We start from the raw sequence: 10,899 nt of genomic DNA, 5'->3' as shown, positions 1-10,899 counted from the left end.
CTCAAATGGTATGTGCACGTGCAACCTGTAATTTAGATGTTTGTTGGTGTCGTCGGCGCACTAGATCTGGTCATTATGTTAACCACTTGCTTGTACACACTAGCTAGCTAGCTAGTAAATACACACTAGCTAGTACTTCTAATTCTAAATGTAATTTCACCACCTGTGCTGTTGGTGTAGGTAACGCACCATCCTCCCTGGCACCATTCGACATCCTGTCTGAGCTTGTATGTCTCACAGCGTCTGTGGCGTGAGAAGACACGTTGGTGACATTATCCCTGGATCTAACTATGTGAGAACCAAACCTCTTAGAGCTGCTGCTCTTCTGCCTTTGGAGAGTGGCTAACTGTAACTGTGTCTTGGCTTGTGCTGTCTCCTAGAGAACAGCAGTCTCTCCCTGAGGGTGTGGCGGTGATTGGCAGTGCTCTAACCCTGCAGGGTCCTGTGGAGCTCTACCATGCAGGGATGTATGAGTGTGAGGCCTCCTACTACAGCCACAGGGCATCTGTACAGCTGGACATTACCGTTAACCCACAAGTCAAGCAGCCTGGTATGAGCAGCGCCTTGTCTACGTATCATAGAGTGCATCCCAAATGGTTCCCTATTCTTGATATAGTGTCTATGGGTCCTGGTAAAATGTTTGGGATGTAGACTACAAATCATCTTCATAATTTGACAACTGGTAGCTATACCTGGCATTCTGCAATTTGTAGCGAGCCAGGGTATGTTAATACAAGTGACTTCTATAATAAATATTGTTAGTATAAATCAGAATGTTTATTTTCCTGCAAACTGTAAAAGGTAAGTGATTAGCATGTTTACAGCCTTCTCTCCTCCTCTCTGTGTGCTAGTGACTGTTCCTCCCAGCATAAGGATTGATGTCCAGGACAGACTGGGTGACAGGTTAATTGAGTGCCTGGCTGCAGTCCCTGTTGCCAATGTGTCCTGGGTTCTACCTGAGGGTGAGTCTGGGCCCTCCTGGTCCAATCTCACATCCCATAATGGAACCCACTTCTCTGTCAGCAGTGTGTTAGTCCTGCCTACCTGCTCAGCCCAGGAGCTCAATATGGAGTGTGTGATAGATCATTCTGTGTTTGTGTTGCCAGAGAGAAGACGGATAACACTGTTGTATGTTCAAAAAATCATCAAACACCATAAATTAAAGCTCTAGTGTTAAATAAAATATTTTCACTAAGAACATATATCCTATATCTCTGTTATTTTATTTACATTGGTAACATGTATGCTATATCGCTGTTCTATCTACATGCAGCTCCTCCTAACATCACCATCCAGTCCAGCTCTGAGTGGGAGAAAGATGTAGCACACACACTGGTGCAGTGCACTGTGGACAGTGTTGGACCTGCTGCCACCATCTCCTGGAGTCTTGGAGACAGGGACAGTGACAGTAGTACCAGTCAGCTCATGGAGGTGCAGGAGCAGGTAAAGGGAAAGAACAAATGAAAGGGTGCTTGGAACCAAAAATAGATACAGCAAAAATGAAAAAAAGGCCAGCAATCATTTGGATATAATTGCACACTCTGACATATGTTTTGGCTTGCAGGTGCAGGGGCAGCCTGAGCTCCATGCCAATGGCTCTGTGACGGTCCGTAGTGTGTTGAGGCTCCCCACTTCAATGTTCTCTGGTCAGAATGTCACCTGTGTGGCGGATCACCTGGGTCTTGAGATTCCAGAGAGAAGAGGGATACTGCTACGTGTACTGGGTAAGTTACTTTATGACTTGTAGCTATCATGTATCTCCACAATACATTATGTGCGTCCCCAATGACAACGTATTCCCCCTATAGGCCCTGTTCAAAAGTAATTCACTATAAAGGGAATAGGGTGTCATTTAGGGATGTATCCATTGTATCCAACCCCCACACACTGTCCCTCCCTCCCTCCCTCCCCTCAGATTCCCCTGTGATGCGTGTTTTTGTTGCGAGGCAGAGGGGATCTCCTCTGTGGCTGGCTGTGTGTGAGTACAGAGGGGACGGGCTCGGAGCACACCTCACCTGGGTTCTACCTGACAACACCACAGGCCACATCTCCTTCCGCTCTTGGTATGAAGGCGTGAGAGTGCTAACCAATCTCACCTATGAGTTCCCACTGGCCCTCCACGAGGGACAGGACCTGACCTGCCTCATTCAAAATCACCATGGACTTAAGGAGCGGAGGACAGTCCATGTCCCCAGATACTGTAAGTGTAATAGGGAATAAATAGAAACAGCAATGATTCTCTTTTTTTCTATAAAGCACCCAGCACCACAAAAGATCGTACTTGTTATACTACACATACATTCTAAATGTACACTCTTAGAAAAAAGGGTTCCAAAAGGGTTATTCTGCTGTCCCCATAGGAGAAGCCTTTTTGGTTCCAGGTAGAACTCTTTTTGGTTTCTTTGTGGAAAGGGTTGTTCATGGAACGCAAAAGGGTTTTTACCTGGAACCAAAAGGGTTCTACCTGGAACCAATAAGGGTTCTCCTATAGGGGCAGCCGAAGAACCCTTTTAGGTTCTAGATGGCACCTTTACTTCTAAGAGTGTACTGACAATTCTGTCATGACATTCATAGACATACAGTATTTGCCAGACATGCCAAGCTCCAACATCCCATTCAACAGTTAACTACAACTACCTGTCTATTGACTGTATGTATTTAGGGAGTGGTTTGTTTTTTGCCTCCTGTTGACCACTTTCCCTTCCCCTTCTTAGACATCTCATCTGTCAGAGTGCTGAACCAAACCACTCCCCTGTACAAACCTTATGGAGATGAGGTTGTCATACACCGAATGTCCCTAAAGGAGAATTTCCACAACCAGAGGATCCTGCTTAAGGTCAATGGCAATGTACCAACTTACAGCCTTACCTGTCACAGGTAATACTCTTTGCTAGACTCTCTTTTACTACTGTATTCCTTCCCTTCAGCTTCTGAACTGTGGAGGCTAATTGAAACAGCTACAGTAGGATGGAAGACAGAGTAGGGCAGGGCCCTGTCTGTGGTAATATTACCACCACACAGGGACGGTAATTTGTACAAACATTGTTCTTGTCCAGATGGAAGTTCTGATTTGTATTGTTTTATGAGAGCTTTTAACTAGACAATCAAATAAGTGCAGTGTCGTAAAGCTGCCATTATGCCTTAAGATACTATCAGGACTTCTGTGCTGTGGAGCCCGGAGAAGGTTGTCCTGACTGGCAGGCCATGCGGTCGGTGGCACTAAAGAACCCTTTTATCAGGGACAATGAGTGACTCATAAAGCAGGTCCTGACACTCTCCTGTCCTCCCATACACAGGCTCACATAAATTGTGTTAGGAGTTATTCTGTCAAGCTATTCTGTGTAAAGCTGTGTTCGTATCTGCAAAGGTGGATGATACAGTTACTTAGTTATACACTTAAGTAGATATACGAAATACGTCTCATTATATTTTTAACACTTAATGTCAACTATAGCAGTGGTTTTGTTTTCCACACCTTTTGGAAAGCAGTTTCCCCCCTCATTTGCTTATCTTATTCTCTCTTCATGATTGTCTTCGTTGCCACTTAGCTGATAAACAGATCAGACAAACGTGTATACTCTGTAATGACCTTCTGTTTCCTGCTGCGTGTTGAAGAAATGACGGCTCATTGGTCCAGATGGATGGCGAGGCTCTGTTGTTCCAATCAGAGGTCACAGAGCGGGAGGCGGGCCTCTACACCTGCCACGCCTCTTTCTACCACCATCAGGCCTCAGTCCTCATTCAAGTGGAGGTCACCAGTGAAAATCAACAGCTCAGTGAGTGTACACCAGTGGCAGTCAGTGTCGTTTAAGATGAGGGAGGATTATTTTTTTGTCATGAGCATGGCCTTATTTCTATTACAGCATATTGGATGACTCTCATTCATATTCCATTCACCCAGTTCAATGTAACATCGATAGGTTTAGGCTACTACATGATACTCAAATGTTCCCTATACCCATCATGAGGTTGCTACAACCTAGCCTATGAATTAAAGTTTAAACATAGGTGCACACAGGTCGAGAGACAAATTTGAGGTGACAGTGACATTCAATACCGCCTTGAACACTCTTGCCTGCATCTAGCTGATATAGGGTGTAATCATTAGTCCAACAGTTGCAAACGAGAGTTTCAGGTATGTTTATCCCCGTTTTGTTCCGTTTCCTTCCGTTTAAAAAACGTTTTTCAACAGAATCGACGTAATGAATACGCCTCTGATCACTTGTAAACAGAGTTCACTCTCATAAATGCCACGCTGTATTCCTTCTCTTCCCTTCACTTGTGGACTTCAATGCACAACACATCAGCTGTGTAACCATGCAAAAAAACTTTCCAAGCCAAACCGCTACACACAGCCTACAACGTTGTCACCATATTAGCTAAAGTAACGTCATAGTCAGCATAGCTAATAGAACTAACGAGTTAGTAAACCCGCTACAATCATGCAGTAACGTTCGTGTACAGTCAGTAAGCAGTTACACAACGGCGGGCCTCGTGGCAATAAATTAGTAATACCAAAAGCTTACCTTGACTTGGAAGTTCCAGTGTTGTGTTGGAAAGTCATAGCCAGCTAGCTAACATAGCATCCCTCGGTTTGAGCAGGGTGTTTCAGTAGGCTAAACTAGCTAGCTGCATTTGCTAGCTAAGTAGGTGAAACTGAAAGTTAAAAAAAAAATGACTCTCTCTATTTCTCTCTTGCTTCTCCTTCATTTTGGAAGAACTTAATTTGTTCAAAACTGTTAAACTATTGTCTTTCTCTCTCTTTGAGTCAACTACTCACCACATTTTATACACTGCAGTGCTAGCTAGCTGTAGCTTATGCTGTCAGTACTAGATTAATTATCTGATCCTTTGATTGGGTGGACAACATGTCAGTTCATGCTGCAAGAGCTCTGATAGGCTGGAGGACATCCTCTGGAAGTTGTCATAATTACTGTGTAAGTCTATGGAAGGGGGTGAGAACCATGAGCCTCCTAGGTTTTGTATTGAAGTCAATGTACCCAGAGGAGGACGGAAGCTAGCTGTCCTCCGGCTACACCATGGTGCTACCCTACAGAGTGCTGTTGAGGCTACTGTAGACCTTCTTTGCAAAATAGTATGTTTTAATCAGTTATTTGGTGAAGTGATTATATTTAGTATAGTTTTATCTAAAAATGCTAACTTTTTAAATGTTTAAAATATATATTTTTATGAAATTCACTGAGGAGGATGGTCCTCCCCTTCCTCCTCTGAGGAGCCTCCACTGGTGTACACTCACCTTATCATGCATCAGTGATACAACAATATGTAAGATATGTCAATGCTTTCTGGTGAACATCCCAAAATGGTTGGCATATTATAATTTGTATTTACTTCCATTTTGTGTTACCTGATGTCTTTCTCCTGTGTGTTTGTGCAGTTATGGTCTTCATCGTCTGCTTCTCCTCGGCTGCAGCCATCACGATCCTCCTCATCGTCACTCTGTGTGTTTTCTGGTGAGTCGATCAGAGCAAAGGCCTCCTCCTGCAGTTGACAGACAGACAGACAAACAGCATCTCAACAGGTGACATGTTTACAGGTAGGCTGCCGGCAACCAGCAGGTTGGCAGGTGACAAACAGGAAACCAGGTCTGTGTATCTGATGGTGACTACAGTTTAGCATGACCAAAGTAGCACAGAGCTATTCAAAAAACAGGATGCTCTGTGGCTGCAGCAGACAGTTACGTCTGCCACCACAGCTCTGCCAGACAACTCACACGGTCTGATTCTCTCTGTCTCTGTGGTAAAGACAGATTTATTTTCCATCTAATGTTATCATAGGGCAACTATAGAGCTATACTGAGTGACTACTCAGAAAGTAAGGTAAGCTATTCAAAAACTTCACAGCTGGAGAATTCATATTGTAATTCAATTCCAGTCGCAATGCTTGGAATGAGAAAAAAGCATAAAGCAGTTGTCTCTTTTTGCTGTCATTGGATCTGATCAGATAATCAGCCAGGTGTCTCACTACCATAGTGTTTGGATACACTTTGGGATCCCAAATGTCTCTAAAAGCATCTGATCCACAAATCCACTAATGTTCCATGAAAACTCTCCCACAGGGCTCTGGTCATAAGTAGTGCACTGTGTAGGGAATAGGGTGCCATTTGGGACGCACACTAACTTCCTCTTTGTCATGACTCATGTGAGAAGGGGTGGTAAATATATAGACACAGACACACTGACACACTTCAGTGTTAGTTCAGAGGCTGAATCATTGTGTCTTTGGTCAGTACATTTGGTCAAGGTGCCATTGGTGCGATGAGCATCACTGTCCCATTATCCCTGGTTCCTGTGGGAAGGTCCCATCAGGCTAATTTCGAAAGGTCAGTCAGTCGGACAGCATACACAGAGAAAACATGACTCCCCAGGAGAATAGCTATTCCGGGATATGCGTCACCCCCGGTCGCCAGCACTAGGAACACTTTCTGAAAAGAGCAGGTCTTCATTGGCCTGGTTGGTGTCATGGGGATCATGAGGGATGAGGAGAGCTACTGCTTCTGACATCAGAGAGATCAATGATGATGTCTGGGGTCACCATCATTCTGCTTATATATTCCCGTCGCATAATGCAGTCATAGTTCACACACTCAGTGGCTCATTGGAAGTCTGTTCACTCATACAACAGCGCATCCAAGGGGTGCAGTTTGGCCATGCAGGTAAGTTTGGCCATGCAACTTTCTTAGGGTGCGTTCGTAAATTCACTCTGGCTATCTACTCCGATTTCAGAGCACTCTCGTCTGAGTGTGGCAGATCGCAGTAAAACAGACTAATTTACGAATGCTCAACACTCATTGAATATGGCCGTTGTCGCAAAAAAGTATAATTAAATTGTTGCCAGCAGCAGTTACAGTCACCATTGCTCTGGATAACATAAACACAGCCTAACCAGCTCTGCTAGGGCGAATAAAATGGTCAGAGTGAGGTGTTCTCTCATTTGTGTCTGGAAGTAGCTAGCAAGCTAGCCAACCTTAGCCTGTTAGCTTGGGTACTTGACTGCTGTTGGGAGGCCAGAACGCTCGGATCAACCCTACTCCTCGGTCAGAGCGTCCAGTGTGTGCCAATCTGACAACGCTCTGAATTTACGAACGCCCAGAGGGCACTCTGGCACTCCAGATTGCATTTACAAACGCACCCTTAGTGAGGATGATACCCAACTGTATAAAAACAACAGAAGAATTAGACAATATTTGAAATGCTGTCTGTCACTGTAACTCAAATGACAATTAATTGTTCATTTGTTTTGCAGCAAAATAAATGGAGACCGCCCAGCACCTAAGGTCAGTCTTTCTTAGATTTCTTTTCTAACTTTGAGCTATCAAAAAAACAGTATGCATGCTTTGAATTATTGAGAATGGTCCTCTTGCCTTCATTCATCTATTCCTTTAGTTTCTATCTAGGTCTTTATTCAACATGCTTTGTCCCCCTGTCTCCTATCTTCACTGATCTGTCTCTGAACTCCTGTAAGCAGCGGGAGTCGCTGGCAGCCCTGACCTCTCTGACCCAGGACCTGTGCTCTCCAGAGCTGAGGAAGGGGAAGGCAGCAGTGACAGTACCAGGAGGAGGAGGAGGCCAGGAGTACAACCAGCTGCTCAGCTACTCTATTGTCATTGATGCCAGATCCACTGTGTAAACAACAGGTTGCATCCCCTACTGGCACCCTATTCCCTATATAGAGCACTTCTTGTGTATAGGGAATAGGGTTCCATTTGAGACTGATTTATTTTATTTGGTAGGTTAGAAAAAACATACTCACAGTACATGCATTTAAAAAACTTGACAGGGATATCACAAAAGTCAGAGACTTATTTCCATTGTGGTCCCTAATTCCATGGAGTCGTAAGTTTACATACACCTTAGCCAAATACATTTAAACTCAGTTTTTCACAATTCCTGACATTTAATCCTAGTAAAAATTCTGTTTTAGGTCAGTTAGGATCACCAATTTATTTTAAGAATGTGAAATGTCAGAATAATAGTAGAGAGAATTATTATCATTACATTCCCAGTGGGTCAGAAGTTTACATACACTCAATTAGTATTTGGTAGCATTGCCTTTAAATTGTTTAACTTGGGTCAAATGTTTCCGGTAGCCTTCCACAAGCTTCCCACAATAAGTTGGGTGAATTTTGGCCCATTCCTCCTGACAGAGATGGTGTAACTGAATCAGGTTTGTAGGCCTCCTTGCTCGCACACGCTTTTTCAGTTCTGCCCACACATTTTCTATAGGATTGAGGTCAGGGCTTTGTGATGGCCACTCCAATACCTTGACTTTGTTGTCCTTAAGCCATTTTGTCACAACTTTGGAAGTATGCTTGGGGTCATTGTCCATTTGGAAGACCCAATTGCGACCAAGCTTTAACTTCCTGACTGATGTCTTGAGATGTTGCTTCAATATATCCACATAATTTTCCTTCCTCATGATGCCATCTATTTTGTGAAATGCACCAGTCCCTCCTGCAGCAAAGCACCCCCACAGCATAATGCTGCCACCCCCGTGCTTCATGGTTGGGATGATGTTCTTCGGCTTGCAAGTTACCCCCTTCTCCCTCCAAACATTACATTTTTAAATTTTTGTCATTTAGCAGACGCTCTTATCCAGAGCGACTTACAGTTAAGTGAGTGCATACATTTTCATACTGGCCCCCCGTGGGAATCGAACCCACAACCCTGGCGTTGCAAACGCCATGCTCTATCAACTGAGCTACATCCCTGCCGGCCATTCCCTCCCCTACCCTGGACGACGCTGGCTAATTGTGCGCCGCCCAATGGGTCTCCGGTCGCGGCCAGCTACGACAGATGGTCATTATGGCCGAACAGTTCTATTTTTGTTTAATCAGGACAATTCTCCAAAAAGTACGATCTTTGTCCCCATGTGCAGTTGCAAACCCTAGTCTGGCTTTTTTATGGCGGTTTTGGAGCAGTGGTTTCTTCCTTGCTGAGCGGCCGTTCAGGTTATGTCGATATAGGACTCGTTTTACTGTGGATATAGATAATTATGTACCTGTTTCCTCCAGCATCTTCACAAGGTCCTTTGCTGTTGTTCTTGGATTGATTTGCACTTTTCGCACCAAAGTATGTTAATCTCTAGGAGACAGAACGCGTCTCCTTCCTGAGCGGTATGACGGCTGCGTGGTCCCAGGGTGTTTATACTTGCGTACTATTGTTTTTACAGATGAACATGGTACCTTCAGCCGTTTGGAAATTGCTCCCAAGGATGAACCAGACTTGTGGAGGTCTACCATTTTTTTCTGAGGTCTTGGCTGATTTCTTTAGATTTTCCCATGATGTCAAGCAAAGAGGCGCTGAGTTTGAAGGTAGGCCTTGAAATCCACAGGTACACCTCCAATTGACTCAAATGATGTCAATTAGACTATCAGAAGCTTCTAAAGCCATGACATCATTTTCTGGAATTTTGCAAGCTGTTTAAAGGCACAGTCAACTTAGTGTATGTAAACTTCTGACCCACTGGAATTGTGATACGGTGAATTATAAGTGAAATAATCTGTCTGTAAACAATTGTTGGAAAAATTACTTGTGTCATGCACAAAGTAGATGTCCTAACCAACTTGCCAAAACTATAGTTTGTTAACAAGAAATTTGTGGAGTGGTTGAAAAACGAGTTTCAATGACTCCATCCTAAGTGTATGTATACTTCCGACTTAAAATGTAGATACAGATACATTACGTAGATACAGACTCATTACATAGATACAGACATTTTTTTCCTTCTATTTCTCGATCATTAGCAAGCTTTTGACTTTAGACGCAACCACAGGCATATATGTCAGAGACCACTCAGATGGGTCTGGTGACCCAGCTACAGTATCTTGTGCATCACTCTTAGGGGATTCATGATGCAGCTTCTCCTAATGCCAGGTCATTAAAATGCATTATTTTGTGAATTTTTCATGATTTTTAGTTTTGTTTATTGGTGTATTTTTTTGTATTTCATGCATTGGTGTTTTCAATAATTGTAATGTGTTGTTAAGAAATGTATTGTATAACTGCTAGAAATTATGTTGATCGTAGCTTCTGTTTGTTTTACTGTTTTGTCTTATGCTAAACTTTGAAAGGTTATTCATTTTGGTTATCTAATGTTGTAAGATCCGGAGCATTATCATTAAAGTTACTGTAAATGTGTATCTTGTTGTTAAACCTGCCTTGTTTGACAGGTTTAAGAGTAAATTAACTGACACACATAAGTGTGCACACATACACACACACAGAGACACACACAGTCTTGTAGAACTAACCTTGTGGGGCCACACAATTAAGTCCCATTCAAAATCCTATTTTCCTTAACCCCTAACCCTAAACCTAACCTTAATCCTAACTTCAACCCCAAAACCTAACCTAACCTTAACCCTAAAACTAACCCTAGCTCCTAACCCTAAACCTAATTCTAACACTAATTCTAGCCTTAACCCTAAAACCCCTAGAAATAGCATTTGACCTTGTGGGGACTAACAAAATGTCCCCAGTTGGTCAACTTTTTGTTTGTTTACTATTGTTGAGTAGACTTCTGGTCCCCACAAGTAAAGTTAAACACGTCCAGACACACACACACACACACACACACAGACACAGTTAGAATGAAGTTCTTCGCACTAACCCTGAGGGTGTCCGGGAAATAAGACACTCCTAATAGAGCTCATCTCATCACTTGCAGAAGAGCAGTAATATTTATTCTCACCTTAGAGAATAAAGTAAATCAGGTTGGATCAGGATTTGCATAATTTCAATACAGACTGCACCTTGCTGTAATGAGTTTAATATAAATGTGTGATGTGGCAATTTTCTTTATACCGATGCTAGTAAGAAATGAGTGTCTTGTTTACCAATACTGGGGCAATTAACTAAATGTTATACTACTCTGGTT

The sequence above is a fragment of the Coregonus lavaretus genome, assembly GCF_964263955.1.
Source record: "Coregonus lavaretus genome assembly, chromosome: 30".
Taxonomy (NCBI): domain Eukaryota; kingdom Metazoa; phylum Chordata; class Actinopteri; order Salmoniformes; family Salmonidae; genus Coregonus; species Coregonus lavaretus.
The sequence above is the reverse complement of the archived record's forward strand: the minus strand, read 5'-3'. Positions refer to the sequence as shown.